The sequence below is a fragment of the Palaemon carinicauda genome, chromosome 9, assembly GCF_036898095.1.
Source record: "Palaemon carinicauda isolate YSFRI2023 chromosome 9, ASM3689809v2, whole genome shotgun sequence".
In the NCBI taxonomy this organism is placed as follows: Eukaryota; Metazoa; Arthropoda; class Malacostraca; order Decapoda; family Palaemonidae; genus Palaemon; species Palaemon carinicauda.
This window is the reverse complement of record NC_090733.1, coordinates 125,941,709-125,960,393: the sequence shown is the minus strand read 5'-3', so window position 1 is coordinate 125,960,393 and position 18,685 is coordinate 125,941,709. Positions and strand designations below refer to the sequence as shown.

Genomic DNA, 18,685 nt, shown 5'->3' with positions numbered 1-18,685 from the left:
TTGATCTCTCACGTGTCTTGGTATCAGAGACACGTAGAGACGAAGAATTTGAATTCTCGCTGATCGGTCCCAGACTTCTATGAAAGGAACTTGGCCTAGATCTTTTGTAAGTTTCTCAAAGGCAAAATAAGCGGTAGGAGGTCACGCCTCCTCCAGGAGTTGTCATACCTCGTTCTCGTCGCACACGAGCCGTGCACAAGAATATGTGTATGAACCTCACACAAGAATACACGCACGAACCGCATGTGTAAATATGTGCTAGACCCTCCAGATCCTCCCGACTGCACAGATTTGGGATATTGTCAAAGCAATGTTATCCACCTGAGTTAATTCTGGGGGTGACTGCTGCTTCATTGGATCAACCCGATTAACCATTTTATTTTCCTTTGACAACAAGGGTGTCTCCAGGTATCCCTTAAGCTCCCTTTGTTCATAGGCAAGAGAACATTTCGACATCCTTCTGTGCTTTCGCTGCCTCATTGGTGTTTGCTTATAGACCTGGTACTAGACTATCATCCTTCTTTGCATTCCCTGCCTCGTCGGCATCTGCACCTAGACCTAGTTCTCTGGCACCATCCCCCTGCTGGAGCCTTGCACATAATTTTGCACACTTTTTCAGGCTCCAGAACTCCTGGAAACGAGAGCTGCCAGAGCAGGGCATTCTGATTCCGACTACAACTTGGAAAGGCTTGCCTTAGTCCTAATCTTATCTCAACCGAGGTGTTGAAAGCCCTAGACAGGTCTTTCTGCCTTTTAAACTTTACTTTTACCCATAGGGGATAGAGATCTCGTTTGTAGTGCCCTACGGGCTCCCTCCAGTCGAGACAGATCCCCCTCCCCCCAGGTCTCCTGGCTCTCATAGGCCCCAGAGTTTTCCCTGTCACGGAAAATTCCTGAGTCCCTAGAGATTCCTCAAAGGAGTCACATAGCTTCCCACCTCCTCCTCAGCCAGGTTCCAGGGTCGGAAGAATTCAAGCTCCATCCTGAAGTACTGTATGTGGTGTCAATAGTAGTCTATGACCCTTACTTTCTTCAGCGAAGGATTCAGAGGCCTTGGCTACAATTTCGGCTCCTACTCCAAGGGAAACTCCGGCTACTCTGAAGGTGCGTTGCATGCACCCGCCACCCCAGAAACTCCTTCCACTACACAGGGTGTGCCAGATTCAACCTTACTTCAGGTTTTGTCCTGCTTTTGCATGGTCAATGATCTTGTTGAACCCGCATGTTCCTCCCCCGAAGGGTGTGTGCAACCTCAGGCTTGCTGTATCACATCCCTAGGCCTAGGTTAGTGATAAGGTGGGCCAAGCTGGTAGCTTGTTTACTACAGAAGGTTAGCTAGCAAATCTCTACAAGATGGAATCCCTTAGTGCTGGCAGTTCATCAAGATTACTTTCTCCTCCCTTCGTAAGGCAAAGAAATGCTATGACATCCTAGATTATCTCCCTTCTACCATGCCTTTAGCCTCGGTAGTGTCAGCCATAACTTTGACAGGAGTATAGGAGTGTCAGATGACCTTCTCTGCCCACTACCTAAAAGACGTAACACAGGTCCCTAGGTTCGTTCTCTCTAGGCCTTGTTGTGGCTGCGCAGTAAGTGGTTGCCCTCCTTAGCTCCTTAAAGGACATTTAGCAGTTGGTCAAAGACGGAGGTTTTGGTTTTAGTCTGGGGGAAAAGTAACAAAATTATTGGCCTTTTCTTCATCTTCCTCTCCCTTAGGGTACAGCATCCGAAGCCCTTCAAGCTGGCTTTCGTTGACTGTAGGTAAGCCCCAATTTGCAAGTTCCCTGAATATTTCTTGGTTCTCACATTCCTACATATTCCGTCATGGCCTTTCTCCTAGCGAGGGGGATTTGGGTGTTTTAGGTCTCAATGCATATAAGTCAAACCTGAGGTTATAGAAACCTAGACATAGTCACAGAGTGGTCCCTCACTCTCTGACCATTACTGCTCAGGTCGTCGACTTATGTTATTAAGACCAACAGATTCTCGAGGTGTTAGGATCCCCATCCTAAGCTTCCTTAAGCTTGGATGTGGCAATCTCAGGGCAAGTTTTCAGCCAATTGATCGGCCCTCCACCCACCTTTGGGTGAATCTCCTGAGTATAAAACAAGGGTTTGAATTTATGTCGGAACAAATGACAAATTTGGAAGTAATTTTTATTTTTCCCAACTATAAAAACCTGAGTTTTTTAAAGGTTTAAAGGTCACTCGAGAATAGCAGAGGCAAGGGACAGTGACATTTCCCTTTCAAGCAGGACAATGCCCTAGAAACTGACCATATATACATTTGGTCAGTGCCCAAGCCCTCCTCTACATTCAAGCTAGGTCCAAGGAGAGCCAGGCAATGGGTGCTGATGACTCAGCAGATAGACTTATAGGCTCCCCCAAACCCCCCATCCTTAGCTCACAAGCATAGTGAGGTTGTGGCGACCAAAGAAACTAGTGAGTTTGAGCGGGACTTGAACTCCAATCTGGCATTCACCAGTCAGGGATGTTACCACATTGGCCACCACAATCCTTGTCCCGCCATCACCTTCCTCCAGTAATTCCTGCTTGCAATAAAAAGGTGATTAAGCTTATGAGTATGCAGGAAGTTGCAGGAGTACTCTTCCGCTGCCCCACCTGCTTCTACCGGTGGTTGGGTGCCACCACGCTCAAAGTTTTTTATAGCCTACATACTAGCTCATGGTGATCAATCTCTTAAGTAAAGAAATCAGGTTTGTTAAGTTAGAAAGAATGCAAATTACTTTCAAATTTGTAATTTTTCACCACTGATTTTTGGGTATACTGTACTACACTGTTGTTTTCCTTGTATGCTAGAAACTGACAACTTTGTATATGTATAAAGTGGACAATTATTATTAAGTTGTTCTGCAATAGTGTACTTGTGATTATATTATCCTTTTATTTATGTATAGTCTCTCTCTCTCTCTCTCTCTCTCTCTCTCTCTCTCTCTCTCTCTCTCTCTCTCTCTCTCTCTCACGAACAGAGAAAAACACTAGACATGAGTGCTCTTTGCTCTGTCAAAGATATATACAGGTATCATCAAAATGAGAGGGTATTAAAGTATCCTCACCCAACCAGGTGGGGCAAGGATATCCACAAAGTAGGATATTCTTTTTTCCTCTATCAAGAAGTCCATGAATGGGGATCATTCTATGTTTATCACTTGATAACCTGTAAGCCTTTGTGGGTTGTCAGAAATTGGTTCTCTTTTAGCTATGGTAAGCAGCTCTTCTAGGAGAAGACACTCCAAAATCAAACCATTGTTCTCTAGTCTTAGGTAGTGCCATAGCCTCTGTACCATGGTCTTTCACTGTCTTGGGTTAGAGTTCTCCTGTTGAGGGTACACTCTGGCATACTATTCTATCTAATTTCTCTTCCTCTTGTTTTGTTAAATTTTTATAGTTTATGTTGGAGATATTTATTTTAATGATGTTGGAAATATTTATTTTTATGATGTTACTCTTCTTGGAATGTTATTTTTATAATAAAATAAATTTTTGAATATACTTAGCCGGTGATTATATAAGCTGCAGCTCTGCTGCTCGACAGAAAACTCTACGTTCAAAATCCGCCAGCGATAGCTATGCAGGTAGGGGGTGTACATCAACAGCGCCATCTGTCGGGCAGGTACTCAGTACTCAATGTAAACACAGAACTCAATTTTCTCTCTGTCGTGCCACCGGCAAGACCTACTAATTCGCTGTTGCTAACTGGATTGGTTTTCACATCTTTTTGGTGAAGTACACATTTCTAGTTTTGAGCTTTCGCTTTGCAGGCTTTATCTTCAATACATCCTTGCATTCTTTGGTTGATATCGGATTATTTGTTGATGACTTTGGATAGTTTTTGAATTCCCCTTTGACTAATTCAAAATGGCTGACCCTTCTCAAGTCCCTAAATTCAGGAAGTGTAATGCTAGGGACTGTTCAAGGCGTCTTCCGAAGGCCTCTATCGATCCTCACACCGTTTGTTCCAATTGTCGGGATAAAACCTGTCAATTGGAAGATCGATGTGAGGAATGCGTTGGGCTTTCGGAATTCGATTTTATCGAATTCCAGAAATATACACGTAGGCTAGAGAGAGATAGAGTCAGGAGAAGTTCGTCTCGCTCCGTTGAATTTTCCTCTCCTCATGCCCCACAACCTATTCCTTCCCCTGTAGTGGTTGCTCCTGATCCCCCTTCTAGCACTCAAGAACCTTCGATGGCAGATATGATGCGTGCCATCCAAGCTCTGGGTGAGAGAGTCGAGTCCTTGGCTAGTGACCGTAACCAGCTCATGGCCGACGTCAAGGAGCTGAAGTGTAAGAGTGCAGTGGGTAGTGATAAAGTGAGTGATAGTGTTGTGGATAGTGTTGCGCTTGAGGGTTCGTCTGTTCGTGCCTGTCGTCCTCCCAGTCCGGGACCTCTTGCAAGCTCCCAAGCCCAGGGGAGAAGCAATGTCGTACGACCAAAGGGTTCGAGAGGCTTTAATCAGCGAACAGACGTTCCCTCCGTGGTTTCGGGCGTATCTACCCAAGATTGCCCCACCCACACAAAGACGAGAGAGCCCATTTATTCCTCGTCTGCGGAAGAGGTTTCTCGTAAGAAACCATGGACCAAGGTCTCGCGGCCTCTTAAGCGCAAGTCGGTCCCTTCCGCGCAAGTCCAACGGCCCAGTTGTAGCCACTGGGTCAGTTCGGACTCGCTGAAGTCTTCCGACGACTGCTCACCTCCTAAGAGAGGCAAAGCGGTACCGCATCAGGCAGTCACACAGTCTGTTGCCGCACCTGCTCTTGTAGACCCTAAGTGGTCTTTGCTGCAGACCATGCAGTCTCAGTTAACGTCATTGATGCAGGACTTTCGTGCGGAGAAGGTTGACGCTGCACCAACCTCTAGCCTACAACCACCCACGGTTGTGCGTCTTGTGGACGCTGAGGCGACCTTCTGCCGCACTCCAGCTGAGAGAGTCCCGCCACCCATGCGTTCCAGTGTACCCTGCCTGCCGCATGTTGACGTTCAGCGACGCACGGAACCTTCCGTTGACGTTCGCGAGGTACAACAACAGTCTAAGTTGTTTTGTTTTGACGCGGTGCGTCAACCTCCGCAACCCAGTGTGGTCTCCTCTGCTCGCCCACATCAGACTAAACAGTCTGGAGTAGACGCTATGCGTCCCCGCGCTGCTATGGTTGTTGCCAGTTCACAGACTGGGCAACAGTTCCATGACGTTGCGTCCGGTTCAGTCACGCGTGCACCCGTGCTGCCGGACTCAGCTGACCAGCCGATTCCTACTCCTTTGCCGCTTCCTCCTCAATTCTCAGATGATGGACTCTCTGATGATGACGACGCGGCACACATTGATGACCCACATACGGACCTTGACGAACCCAAGACCATGCAACCCTCTTTGGACTTTAGAAAAGTTCTTGCTCTGTTCAAAGAGATGTATCCGAACCAGTTTGTGTCTGCGGCTCCACGCTCCCCTCTGTCAGAGTTTGCTTCAGGTACGCAGTCATCCGCGCCTGCCTTTACGAAACTCGTCCTCGCCCGCTCGTCCAAGAGAGCTTTACGAGTTTTAGGAGATTGGATGCAGTCCAAAAAGGACCTAGGGAAGACAGCGTTTACGTTTCCCCCTGCGAGACTCTCTTCCAGATCGAGCGTCTGGTATGCCACGGGAGAAGTTCTCGGCTTGGGAGTTCCTGCCTCTGCCCAGGGCGACTTCTCAAGCCTGGTAGACTCTCCCCGCAGGCTAGCCATGAGACGCTCTAAGATATGCTGGTCTCCTACGGACCTAGACCATCTGTTGAAAGGAGTGTTTAGAGCCTTCGAGGTCTTTAACTTTTTGGACTGGTGTCTGGGAGCTTTGAGCAGGAAGATCTCCCCGTCTGACAAGGAATCTTCCTTGCTCATAATGTCCTGCATGGACAAGGCCATACGTGACGGATCTAGTGAGCTTGCGGCTTCGTTCGTATCCGGGGTCCTCAAGAAACGGGAGAACCTTTGCTCTTTCCTGTCAGCTGGAGTAACACCGTGTCAGAGATCAGAACTTCTTTTTGCTCCTCTCTCAAAGTGCCTTTTTCCAGAGGATTGATTAAGGAGATTGCTGCCTCTTTGATTCAGAAGGACACCCATGACCTGGTTGCGTTCTCTGCCCGCAAAGCCACCCCTTTGCCTACCTTGTCAAGACCCAGGATGGACACTCCAGCGTCCAGATTCATTCCGCCCTTTCGTGGCAGAGCCTCCAGCAGAGGAGGTGCTCGTGCCGAAGGGAGACGTGGGAAGAAGAAAGGTACCAAGTCCTTTAAAGGCAGAGTCTGACTGCCTCCTTCTTCAGACAGCAGTGGGAGCCAGACTCAAGAACTTCTGGCAGACCTGGGAGAAAAGAGGCGCAGATGCACAATCTGTGAAGCTGCTCAGAGAAGGGTACAAGATCTCGTTTGTACGCAAACTCCCTCTAGCAACGTGTCCCATCGATCTCTCTCCCAGGTACAGAGAGGAAGACAAGAGACGAGCTTTGAAGCAGGAGGTGTCTCTCTTACTAGAAAAGGGAGCGGTAGTCAAAGTCCGGGACCATCAATCCCCGGGCTTCTACAACCGTCTCTTCTTAGTGGTAAAGAAGACAGGAGGGTGGAGGCCGGTGCTAGACGTCAGTGCGCTGAATGTCTTTGTCACAAAGCAGACGTTCGCCATGGAGACCACAAAGTCCGTTCTAGCAGCGGTCAGAAAGGAAGACTGGATGGTCTCTTTAGACCTAAGGGACGCATACTTTCACGTCCCCATCCACCCAGACTCCCAACCTTTTCTGAGATTCGTTTACGAAAAGGTTGTCTACCAATTTCAAGCCCTGTGCTTTGGCCTAAGCACAGCTCCTCTTGTGTTTACGAGGCTGATGAGGAATATAGCCAAATTCCTTCATTTAGCGGACATCAGAGCCTCCCTCTATTTGGACGACTGGCTTCTAAGAGCCTCTTCCAGTCGTCGCTGTCTGTAGAATCTAAAGTGGACTCTAGATCTGATCAAGGAATTGGGTCTCCTGGTCAATATGGAAAAGTCTCAACTGGTCCCATCCCAAACTATTGTGTATTTAGGGATGGAGATTCACAGTCAAGCTTTTCGGGCTTTTCCGTCGGCCCCCAGAACAAGTCAAGCCCAGGTATGCATCCAGAACATGCTAAAGAAGGAACGATGTTCAGTCAGACAGTGGATGAGTCTGATAGGGACGCTATCATCCCTGGAACAGTTCGTTTCGTTAGGGAGACTACACCTCCGTCCCCTTCAATTTCACCTAGCTGTTTACTGGAAAAAGGACAAGACGCTAGAAGCGGTCTCGATCCCCATTTCCGAGAAGATGAAGTCGTCCCTGACTTGGTGGAAGGACAGTATCAGCCTCAGAGAGGGTCTGCCCCTGGCTGTTCAGACCCCCAACCACGTTCTCTTCTCGGACGCATCGGACACGGGCTGGGGTGCGACATTAGACGGTCGGGAATGCTCGGGAACTTGGAACTCGCATCAAAGAACGTTACATATCAACTGCAAGGAGCTACTGACAGTTCATCTGTCCTTGAAAAGCTTCAAGTCCCTCCTTCAAGGCAAAGTGGTGGAGGTGAACTCGGACAACACCACGGCTTTGGCGTACATCTCCAAGCAAGGAGGGACCCATTCTATGACGTTGTACGAGATCGCAAGGGACCTCCTCACCTGGTCAAAAGATCTAAACCTTTCTCTAGTAACGAGGTTCATCCAAGGCAACTTGAATGTCATGGCAGATTGCCTCAGTCGGAAGGGACAAATCATTCCAACAGAATGGACCCTACACAAGGATGTGTGCAAGAGACTGTGGGCCACATGGGGCCAGCCTACCATAGATCTCTTCGCAACCTCGATGACCAAGAGGCTCCCAATATATTGCTCACCAATCCCGGACCCAGCAGCAGTTCATATAGATGCCTTTCTACTGGATTGGTCACATCTAGACCTATATGCATTCCCCCCGTTCAAGATTGTCAACAAGGTACTGCAGAAGTTCGCCTCTCACGAAGGGACAAGGTTGACGTTAGTTGCTCCCCTCTGGCCCGCGAGAGAATGGTTCACCGAGGTACTTCAATGGCTAGTGGACGTTCCCAGAACTCTTCCTCTAAGGGTGGACCTTCTACGTCAGCCACACGTAAAGAAGGTACACCAAGGCCTCCACGCTCTTCGTCTGACTGCCTTCAGACTATCGAAAGACTCTCTAGAGCTAGAGGCTTTTCGAAGGAGGCAGCCAGGGCGATTGCTAGAGCAAGGAGGACATCCACTCTTAGAGTCTACCAGTCGAAGTGGGAAGTCTTCCGAAACTGGTGCAAGTCAGTATCAGTATCCTCGACCAGTACCTCTGTAACCCAAATAGCTGACTTCCTATTATACCTGAGGAAAGAAAGATCTCTTTCAGCTCCCACTATCAAAGGTTACAGAAGCATGTTGGCATCAGTCTTCCGTCACAGAGGCTTAGATCTTTCCAACAACAAAGATCTACAGGACCTCCTTAAGTCTTTTGAGACCACGAAGGAGCGTCGTTTGGCTACACCTGGTTGGAATTTAGACGTGGTACTAAGATTCCTTATGTCAGAAAGGTTCGAGCCACTACAATCAGCCTCCTTTAAAGATCTCACTTTAAAGACTCTTTTCCTGGTTTGCTTGGCCACAGCTAAAAGAGTCAGTGAGATTCACGCCTTCAGCAGGAACATCGGATTTTCATCTGAAACGGCTACATGTTCTTTACAGCTTGGTTTTCTAGCCAAAAACGAGCTACCTTCTCGTCCTTGGCCGAAATCGTTCGATATTCCAAGCCTTTCAAATATGGTTGGAAATGAACTAGAAAGAGTCTTATGCCCTGTTAGAGCTCTTAAGTTCTATTTAAGACGAACTAAACCTTTACGAGGACAGTCAGAAGCTTTATGGTGTTCTATTAAGAAACCTTCTTTGCCTATGTCAAAGAATGCCTTATCCTATTATATCAGACTGTTGATACGAGAAGCTCATTCCCATCTGAGTGAGGAAGACCAAGCTTTGCTGAAGGTAAGGACACATGAAGTTAGAGCTGTCGCAACTTCAGTGGCCTTTAAACAAAATAGATCTCTGCAGAGTATAATGGATGCAACCTATTGGAGAAGCAAGTCAGTGTTCACGTCTTTTTATCTTAAAGATGTCCAGTCTCTTTACGAGAACTGCTACCCTGGGACCATTCGTAGCAGCGAGTGCAGTAGTGGGTGAGGGCTCAACCACTACATTCCCCTAATTCCATAACCTTTTTAATCTTTCTCTTGAAATGTTTTTTATTGTTGTTTTTGGGTTGTCCGGAAGGCTAAGAAGCCTTTCGCATCCTGGTTGATTTGGCGGGTGGTCAAATTCTTTTCTTGAGAAGCGCCTAGATTAGAGGTTTTGATGAGGTCCTGTAGTATGGGTTGCAACCCTTGATACTTCATCTCCTAGGGGTCGCTCAGCATCCTAAGAGGATCGCGAGGCTCCGTAAGGAAGACGTACTTAAAAAGGCAGAGTAATTGTTCAAGTCGACTTCCTTACCAGGTACTTATTTATTTTGTTTGTTATTTTGAATAACTGCTAAAATGAAATAAAAAATCCTTAGCTCATAATAATGTAAACAATTATTGCTGGTCTCTACCCACCCCCCTGGGTGTGAATCAGCTTATATAATCACCGGCTAAGTTTAATATTGAAAAATGTTATTTTTATAATAAAATAAATTTTTGAATATACTTACCCGGTGATTATATATTAAAGGACCCTCCCTTCCTCCCCAATAGAGACCCAGTGGACCGAGGAGAAAATTGAGTTCTGTGTTTACATTGAGTACTGAGTACCTGCCCGACAGATGGCGCTGTTGATGTACACCCCCTACCTGCATAGCGATCGCTGGCGGATTTTGAACGTAGAGTTTTCTGTCGAGCAGCAGAGCTGCAGCTTATATAATCACCGGGTAAGTATATTCAAAAATTTATTTTATTATAAAAATAACATTTTTCCATGTTTCCTTTCCTCACTGAGCTGTTTTCCCTGGTGGTGCTCTTGAGCTTCTAGCGTCCTGCTTTTCCAGGACGAAGTACAAATATTGTCCTTTTAAATTATTTTTTCTTGATGTGTTCTTCCATAAGAAAGTCAAACAGTAGATAGTGGAAGTTCCTTTTGTGAGAGATGGTTATGAGTTGTAGCGATATAGGATTTGAATTCAGATTTTTATATTCAATAATGAAGGCTAATAATGTATATGAAATATTTATTTTCAGAAATGAAGAGGTGAAATTTGGCTAAATCTTTAAAAAGTCACCTTTGGAAGGTGGCAATCAACTGTATGTACTTGATGGCCCCATTATACAGACTGTGTTCCTTGTAAGATCAAGAACTAATTGGTGCATTGGTAAGTAACACTTTACCGTATTCTTATTTCTATTCAGATTAGTTGCACTGGATTGTCCCTAACCTTATTAGTGTTAAGAGATACCTTGTACATTTTTTTTCCTATACATTAAGTCTCCCATATATGTAAAGATGCATTCCAAGAGTGGTTTCTCAAGTTGAAAATTCTTAGTCCAGAAGGATTTATTTTGCATCTAATACAGAACCCTCATTTACCTAATCTCCATTGCTTTCAGTCTGTTGGTTTTTCTAATATTAGTGAGCTGGCCTGCACATGTACAGTATCATGAATTCATACATCTATTTCTGCATAATAGAATACTTTTTAAAAAGTGCACATTTTTTATTGTTCACAGGTTGAATGTTGTTATCTTAAGAATTTTCTGTAACTAGGTTTAGTGTTATTCTAGAGTCATAGTTATGGAATTTTTGTGTAGGCCTAATGACCCTTGATATTTTAAAAGTAATAATTACTTTACTGGAAATCTTCAGCTGCAACAAGTGGAATAGCTATGTTGCATTCAGATAAATATTCTGCAAAACATCCATTATTTTGAATAAATATATTTTTGTATATGTGAAACATTTGTAAATACTGTACTGTACGCTATTCCCTACATTTTCCCACTCATTACCTTAGAGAAACTAAATCTGTGGGTTATCTCAGATTTTCTTTCATCTAAAACTATTTGCAACAGACTAGTGCAGGGCAGTAAGTTTGATGAGTGGTCCATATTTAGTTTGGTGGATTTGCATTTCCTAATTTAGTGCTATGGTAGCTGTGTTGCCCTTTAAGATCACAAGAAACTTTGAGGTCTCCTTATGATAGTTTTGCTTCCAATTTAGTGAAATTTATCGTACCTTTCATCATGTTAGATAATCCGGAATGCAAAGGTTATGATATGAAGACACAGTTATGGGAAAAACTTTAGCTCTACTTGCAAAAAATACAGCAACTCTTTCATATACTGTACAGTACCATACATGCAAACTAGGGGGAACAAGGTAGATTACTCTCTTCCTTCTTACACAGAAGCTTCTTTGCTGGACAGAGGAAGAGGAGAGACAAGGAATGCTATCTGATCTCTCTGTATCTTGCAGGTAGAATCTATATTTTGGCAGACTTCAGTTAAGCAGAGGAGACCATCACCTACTTTCGGAATTATCATTACACCTTCAGGTCTGTCAGGAGATATGGAAGCTTTTGGGAAAGCCCAATTTAGATATATTCTCTGTCCCCGTGGAAGCTTTTGAGAAAGCCTGATTTAGATATATTCTCTGTCCCTCTGGAAGCTTTTTGGAAATCCCATTTTGGATATATTCTCTGTCCCTATCAACTGTTGGTTAGAAGTTTTCTGCTCTCCATTCTGAGATTCTCAATCATGATTAGTTGACATACTTCAGAATTGGTTAATTCTTGATTTTTATACCTTTTCCTAGTTTGCTACAATAAGAAAAGTAGCTCCAATATTCAATTTCATTGGCCCCCATCACCCTGTTCTGGTTCCAGAGAAAATGGTTTCTGGAACTTTGCCATCTCGTGTCCTAATTGTCAACATTCAGGAAAGGTCTGCTCACACAACCTCACTTTCATATTTTGTACTGAAAAACCCCCTTGCTCTGTCTGACCACTTGTAGACTTTCCAATGTCTACCCTGAGAGAAATAATTTTTGAGAGCTTCTTGGTTATCTTATCATTTCCTTCAAATTAGATCAAGCAATACCTTGCATCAGTAGCAGTGGTCAGTCTACTACCAGTGGTGTAAGTCTACAGCCATCTGAGCTACCAAAGCCTCTTCATACAATGTCATTAACTTCTTTTGTTTCCTCAGATATGTCAAGAATTTTTCAGTTCCTTCCATTAAAGATTATACAGTAGGTATAAATTACATGTGACTCTTAAAGCACTCTGGTCCAACCTCCCTTATGAGCTAATCATTCCTTTGGTTTCAAAAATATGCCAGTGAAAATACTCTTTTTCTCAGCTCTAGCCTCATCCAAGATGCTAAGCTAATTACAAGTCTTTATCTTGCAAGGTTGGTTTCACTTCTTTTGAAGCAATTTTATTACTCCTGCTTGCACTCAGAGCTAGGAATTATTTTAAACAAGAGAACTACCAAGACACATTCCTTTATTAATAAATCTTTATCCTGTGAGGTACAGGGAAAGTCATGAATCATATTTCATGAGATAAGTGTAGAATTGTTCTTTTCAGAATCACATTGGAAAGGGAGTGAACAGATTCACTGGTTTCATCTAAGAAGGTACTATCTGGGAAAGCTTCAGAATTAGAAGCCTTTTGAGATGGGTGGGTATCTGAAAAAGAACTAAGACTATGGAAAATCACTCCAAAAGAAGCAGCAGCAAAAGAGAAGACCTATGTCATATAGACATGGCATTTGTATGATTGAATATATTAGGAACCCAAGGAGTCTTACCAATAGAAACAGTTTTCCTTTTCCATGGTTCTACAAGGTTAGAAAGGGAAGAATAGTTCAAAGTAGGCAGTTCACCCATATTATTATTATTATTATTATTATTATTATTATTATTATTATTATTATTATTATTATTTATTACTAGCTAAGCTACAATCCTAGTTGGTAAAGCAGGATTCTACAAGCCCCAGGGTTCCAACAGGGAAAGTAAGTGAGTAAAGGAAGTATGGAAATAAACAATATACAGTATTAGGTGCAGTGAATAGAAAATGTAAAATATTATAATACCAGTAATAACATTAAAATAGATCTGTCTTGTATAATCTATGAAGAGAAACTTACATGTGAACCTGTTCAACATAGGGAACCATATGCATCAAGTTTGAACTTCTGATTAGGAGGATCATTCCACAATCTGGTTACAGCTGTAATAAAACTTCTCAGCCCTGTAGTATTGAGCCTTATGATAAAGAAGGCATGACTGTTAGAATTAACTGCATCCCTAGTACTACATACAGTATGGGACAGTCTGGGAAGATTTGAATCTGATGGATGATTAGAATTATGAAAAATCTGATGCAACATGCTTAAAGAACTAACAACAACAGTGGCAGAGATTAATATCCAGATCAGGAATAAGAAATTTAATAGACCGAAGTTTTTTTTAATTTTAAGATGAGAGTCAGCAGCTGAAGACCAAACAGGAAAATACTCAAAATGAGGTAGAATGAAAGAATTAAAACATTTCTTCAGGATGGTTTGATCACCAAAAATCTTGAAAGACTCCCAATAAGCCAATTTTATGTGCTATTGAATAAGAAATCTGCTGGATTTTAAAGCCAAAGGTAAGCAAAAGGAGGATTGTCTAGGAGAGGAAGGTTCTGTCTTGAAATTTTTCCACTATTGGTTGAATACAATCAGTTAATCTAGGCTTAAGGAAGAGTTTAGAATAATACAATCTGCAAGACTATATATCAGCTGTTTTAGTAATTTCCATATAATTAGGATGAAATTTATATTGCTTAAAAGAGGTTGGAACATTGAAGGGGATGCAGAATCTACATCTTAGTTGGAATCAGCCGAGTTGTAGATCAAACAACAAGCCTGGAATTTCTCAAGTCTAACTGATTACCTCCGTATTTCCATAACTCCCATATTATCTAAAGTGTTTGAACTTCTGTGGCAATACGTCTTAATAGGTTTGCCGAAGGTAATCATTGGTTCCCTAGTTTCCAATTTGGTTTTTGTAAAGGCCTTGGAGCATGTGATGCCCTTCTTAGAATCTCTAATGCTGTACAGAAATCCTTTGATTATAGTCAGGAAGTTTGTATAATTGGCCTTGATTTTAGTGCTGCCTTTTACTGTTACTCATGAGGCCCTTGTTTTCAAACTCAAGCAGTTGGGAGTGGGCAGGTCATTTCTGAGCATTATTATGGAATTTTTAAGTAATAGATCTCAGAGTTATTGTTGATGGTCACCATAGTGAGTATAGGAATGTGATATCTGGTGTTCCACAGGGTAGTGTTCTTGACCCATACTTTTCATCTTATATACACATGACATGTGGTTTGGCCTAGAAAATGAGCTTATTGCATATGCAAATGATGCTACTGTCTTTGCATCAATTCCATCTCCTGAATGTAGATCTGGAGTTGTTGAATCCCTTAATAGAGATCTAGCTAAAATTAGTGCATGGTGCAAATTATGGGGTATGTAATTGAATTCTAACAAAACTCAAAGTATTATTGTAAGTAGGTCAAGGACAGGGGCTCCTCAACATCCGGATCTCAGCATTGATAATATTTCTTTAATTTTGAGAAACACATTAGGTCTGTCTTCTTCAATTGCACAAAAGATTGGCTTATTGAGGAAGTCTTTTAAGATTTTCAGTGATCAATCTATTCTGGAGAAATTTTTTAAGTCTTTCATTCTACCTTGTTTCGAGCATTGTTCTCCTGTCTGGTCATCAGGTGCTGATTCTCATCTTAATTTGTGGGCCAGGAACTTATGGTCTATTAAATTTCTTATTCCTGATCTAAGATATTAATCTTTGGCACTGTCATTCAATTAGTTCATTATGCTTGTTACATAAGATTTTTCAATATTAAACTTAGCCGGTGATCATATAGCTGTCAGCTCTGCTGCCCGACAGAAAAACCTAAGGACAAAATACGCCAGCGATCGCTATACAGGTGGGGGTGTACATCAACAGCGCCATCTGTCGAGCAGGTACTCAAGTACTCCATGTCAACACAGAATCAATTTTCTCTCTGTCGTGCCACTGGCAAGACCTACTAAATACGCTGTTACTAACTGGATTTGTTTTCACAACTATTTGGTGAAGTACACTATTCCAGTTTTGAGCTTTCGCTATGCAGGGGTTTTATCTTCATTTCAAAACTTGAACTCGTTTTGGATAGATTTAATTATGGTGACAAAGAGAGTATGGATTCTCTTTCACTTTTAAATGGCCGACCCTTCCCTTAGACGGAAGTGTGTTTAGGTTTTTAGTAATTTTGCTTAACACGTCATAGATCTATATATTTTATATCTCTCCGCCTTTATTAGGCCTCTTCGATTAACTTTCCATTTATTATAAACATTATATAAATTTTTATGTTTTGTTTATATGCGACCTTTCCTGATAGTAGGCGGTCCTAACTTGGAACCGAAGTTAATCAACGTTGAGCCCGTTATATCGTATTTAGCCTTTAAAGAATTTAAAACTTTTTAAATTTAATGTTTTATGAAAGAATTTCTTTGATAGTCTCGTACTGTTTTCAAAGATGAACTAACGTTTAGTTTTTTAGTCTACGCAGTTGTTGATGTTCAGGACGTTCAACATGCGCTCTATCGTTACGATAGAGAGAGAGTGTATCACGGTTTCACTTTGCAGTAAGAGTAAACCGATTCTGACGTTTCGTTCATTCTTTCTTAGCTTAAATGGTTTAAATTCTAAATTAAAGGAACTTTTTATTTGGAAAACCTTTCAGTTTTTTCCTTTAGCCAAATAACATGTTTTGACGATATATAATTGGGCTTTTCTCTCAGGTGCGAAATCAAGAGAGAAAGAGAGAGAGAGATAGAGACGGAGGGAGAGAGAGGAGATAAAACGTTTCGTTCAAGCGGGTAACGTTGTTCTCGTTTTACTCTCCTCCCTAGTCGCTGTACGGGGAAGAAGGTAAAACGTTTCAAGGGTTTTATTCTTGTCCCCAGGCTATGTGCGGTGAGAGATTGTAAACGTAGTTTATTTGAACTAGTGTTTAGTCTCTTTCCCAGCCACTGAATTCTTTATCTTTATATATGTTTTCTGTTGCATTATACGACTGTTTTCGCAATTACTACCTTTTAATGAAGGGTAGGATTGCGTGTTTCAGGTAGAAATCAGTAAAAGTTTCGATTTCAGTGAAATAAGTGCAAAACAGAAATTCAAAGTGATAAAGTGATATGCGCAAAGTGTTACAGTGTTGCGTCCGAGGGTTCGTCTGTTCGTGCCTGTCGTTCACCTAGTCTGGGACCTCTTGCAAGCTCCCAAGCCCAGGGGAGAAGTAATGTCGAACGACTTATGGGTTCGTCAGGCCTTGATCAACGAACAGACGTTTTTCCCTCCGTGGTTTCGGGCGTATCTACCCAAGATCGCCCCACCCACACAAAGACGAGAGAGCCCATTTACTTCTCGTCTGCGGAAGAGGTTTCTCGTAAGAAACCTTGGACCAAGGTTTCGCAGCTTATTAAGTGCAAGTCGGTCCCTTCCGCGCAAGTCCAACGGCCCAGGTGTAGCCACTGGGTCAGATTCGGACTAGCTGCAGTCTTCCGATGACTGCACACCTCCTAAGAGAGGTAAAGCGGTACCGCAACAGGCAGTAACACCGTCTGTTGCCGCACCTGCTGCTGTAGACCCTAAGTGGTCTTTGCTACAGTCTATGCAGACACAGTTAGCATCTTTTTTGCAGGAGTATCGTGCGGAGAAGGTTGACGCTGCACCCGTTAGCCTACAACCTACCACGGTTGTGCGCTCAGCAGACGCTGTGGCTGCCTGCTCCCACACGCCAGCTGTGAGAGCTCCTCCACCCATGCGCAGTCGACCCTGCCAGACGCATGCTGACGTTCACAGACGCACGGAACCCTCCGTTGATGTGCGTGTGCTACCACAACAACAGGAGGGTGGAGTTAAGCTGCCGTGTTTTGACACGGTGCGTCAGCCTCCGCAACCCACTGTGGTTACCGCCACTCGCCCGCAGCAGACTAGTCAGTCAGGAGTTGAGGCTTCCCCACACAGCTTTGGTTGTTGCCAGCTCACAGACTGTCAAGCAGTTACATGACGTTGCCTTCTGGTCTGCTACTAATGCACCAGTGCTGTATGTCCTCACGCACCTGTTGTGGTTGACAGTTCAGTTTTTTTTGACAGTTCACAGACTGTCAAGCAGTTACATAACGTTGCCTTCTGGTCTGCTGCTAATGCACCAGTGCTGTATGTCCTCACACACCTGTTGTGGTTGACAGTTCAGTTTTTGACAGTTCACAGACTGTCAAGCAGTTACATAACGTTGCCTTCTGGTCTGCTGCTAATGCACCAGTGAGACCCTCACTGAGATAACCTAGCTTTTCTCGGACAAGGCTCCTGTAGATGAGAAAGTGCTGTTCTCCCTCCTACTGATATTCCTTTGAGGACTCTGTCATTTGGAGGGGAGCCTTAAGCTGCTTAGCCTCCTATGGACTTTAATTAAATCATGATGATTTTTTAAGGATCTTCGTCCGGATCTTGTAACTGCTGCTCCTCGTTCGCCTCACTTCAGAACTTACACTAGGCCTAGCTACTTCGAAGCCGTTGTTGTTAAGCTAGTGCTCTCTCGCTCTCCTAGAGAGCGTTACGTTGGCTAGGCGACTGGTTTTTGCACCAGGAGGAGTTTTAGGGATACAGCCTTTTGATTTCCCTTCTTTTTAACTGGCTTATAGAGCGAGAGTCTGATAGGACATGAGAGAAGTTCTCGGCTTGGGAGTTCATGCCTCTGCCCAGGTAGACTTCTCAATTCTGGTAGACTCGCCCAGGCGCCTAGCCAGGAGACGCTCCAGTTGTTTACAGGTCAACTTCTCAACTTTTGTCGAGCCTTTGAAGTTTTGCTGTACTATTATGTCACACATAACAAGGCTTCCAGGGATGGTAAATGGTTCCGCTTCAGTCGCTAACCCCGTCTGTTGCCACACCTGCTCCCGTAGACCCTAAATGGGCTTTGCTGCAAGACATGCAGTCCAAGCTTGTGTCCTTGATAGAGGACTTAATACGGAGAAGAACCTTCTGGCCAACAACCTTCCTACCGGTTGGTTGTGCGCCCTGTTGACGCTGAGGTATCCTACCCGCGTCTGCCAGTTGAGGTGGTTCCTCCACCGATGCGACCCAGTGTGGGTTGCCAGTCGCACGTTGACGTTAAGCGACGCTCGGAGGTGGTTGTTGACGTTCAGTGTGTCACTAGGAAGACGTTCAACAACCAGCAGAGGTGACTTGTTGTGACGCAGTGCGTCAACCTCAGCAACCCGGTAGGGTGTTGACTGCACAACCCAGACAGTCTAGACAGTTTCGGGTTGACGCTGTACTTCCTCGCGTCCCCATGGTTGTTGACAGTTCACAGACTGTGCAGCAGTACCATGATATTGCGTCCGGCTCCGTCACGCATCCACCAGTGTGACCGGATTCAGTGAGTCAGACGTTGCCCACTCCGTTGCCGTTTCCTCATCAGTTTCGGATGAGGAACCCTCTGATGAGGACGTTGCTGAACAAGACGATCAACCCCCAGCCCTGCTATCCATCCAGAAGATGCTGAAGAAGGAACGCTGCCCAGTCAGGCTGTGGATGAGT

The 18,685-nt window shown here is 43.9% G+C and overlaps 1 long non-coding RNA gene across 1 annotated transcript in view; it reads left to right on the top strand.

The window, feature by feature from the left end:
* LOC137647130 (uncharacterized) overlaps positions 1-18,685 on the top strand; it is a 533,820-nt gene that overhangs the window by 13,172 nt on the left and 501,963 nt on the right. Inside the window, exon 2 of the long non-coding RNA XR_011045531.1 lies at positions 10,264-10,394. This is a non-coding gene — a long non-coding RNA (uncharacterized lncRNA). The remainder of the gene's footprint in view (positions 1-10,263; positions 10,395-18,685) is intronic.